The sequence below is a fragment of the Cyprinodon variegatus genome, unplaced genomic scaffold (genome assembly GCF_000732505.1).
Source record: "Cyprinodon variegatus isolate N-32 unplaced genomic scaffold, C_variegatus-1.0 Scaffold129, whole genome shotgun sequence".
Lineage (NCBI taxonomy): Eukaryota > Metazoa > Chordata > Actinopteri > Cyprinodontiformes > Cyprinodontidae > Cyprinodon > Cyprinodon variegatus.
In genome coordinates, this window is record NW_015150582.1 from 669,905 (window position 1) to 671,307 (window position 1,403).

Here is a 1,403-nt window from a genome sequence, read left to right on the forward strand (position 1 = left end):
TAATCTCACTATACATCAGCCAATCTCATCCTCCCCTCTCATGACAGGGCGCGCACGATTCCTATCATGAAAAAAAGGTTAATTGTGTGACCTGAGTAACGTGCAGTAACGGGGTGTCTGCAATAGTAACTGTGTTATAGTTACAGTCAAAGTAATTAGTTAGATTACTCGTTACTAAATAAAGGTAACGCCGTTAGTAACGCCGTTACTTTCAACGCTGTTACTCCCATCACTGAGACTGAATAACAATACCTTTAGAAAATAAGAGAATCTAGACCTTAAAATGGAGACATTAGATCTCTAATAACAATCCATTGAAAGCTCAGGCTGACCTTGCAGCTGTACCGTTAATAGGACGAACCAACTGAAATGGCTAGAACCTTGATTGAAACCGTCGACCGTTCAGCTGCAGAACACACTCCTCTATGCTATGCCATGGGTGCTTCTTGGTATTTCAAGTCATAATATGTCCAACAAGTTGTGGGTGTATAAACTGTACAAAGCATGAAAAATAGTCCTGCTTTTCAGATTTTTTAAATTAGAATTAAATATATAAGAATCATTTACATTTGGTAACTAAGAAACCAATTTTAGTCAGAAGCAAAAAATCAATAAATAAATCAAATGGAAAGAAATTAATATTCATGGAGGACCAGAGAGTCATTGAACCACAATTCATTGGTTAGACTGCCACACCAGGTTCACATAATGACCAATAAGGAGCTGATTAGTAGAGCGACTTTGATTGGTTAAACTGGTTTTCAGTGTGCGCATGGACCAGAAGGGTCCTGGAAAAGGTAAATGCTTTAAAATAAAATGGGTAAAGAAAAAGCAACAGCAAAATGCTTTTAAAATGCAAAGTCAAAAAGAAAATAGAGGCCCAAATTTTTCAAATATGTAATAAGGAAAAGTATTTATAATGAGATTTATGAATTGTGGTTTTTAAAATCTCCATTTAGAAATGGAGATTTTAAAACCTAGTAGTATTTAATACGGGATTCATAAATACAAATTGGAATTTCTATTTTATAACTCAATTTAAAATGTACAATTAAAAAACGTTTTTCAAAAGGAATTTCTAATTGTATGTTTCAAATATTACATTTCAAAAGGCCATTTTTCCTTTTCAGTGATTCTCGTCGTCCTACATAAATATTGAAATTAACTGGAATAAAAAGTTCTGATTGTGTTAGATTTGATTAATGGATTGACAATTTCCAACTGAAAAATAAATAATTTGATAGATTAATAACTTTTGCATGAAGACCATTTGAATTTATTTATTTCATTTAAGACGTTTTAATTGGTAAATATTTGAGACAGCTTTACTGACGTAGTGTTAAGCTCCGCCCCTCAATGACATCATGCTATAAATCAGTTTCCAGCGTCGTTGTTTCCGCCAT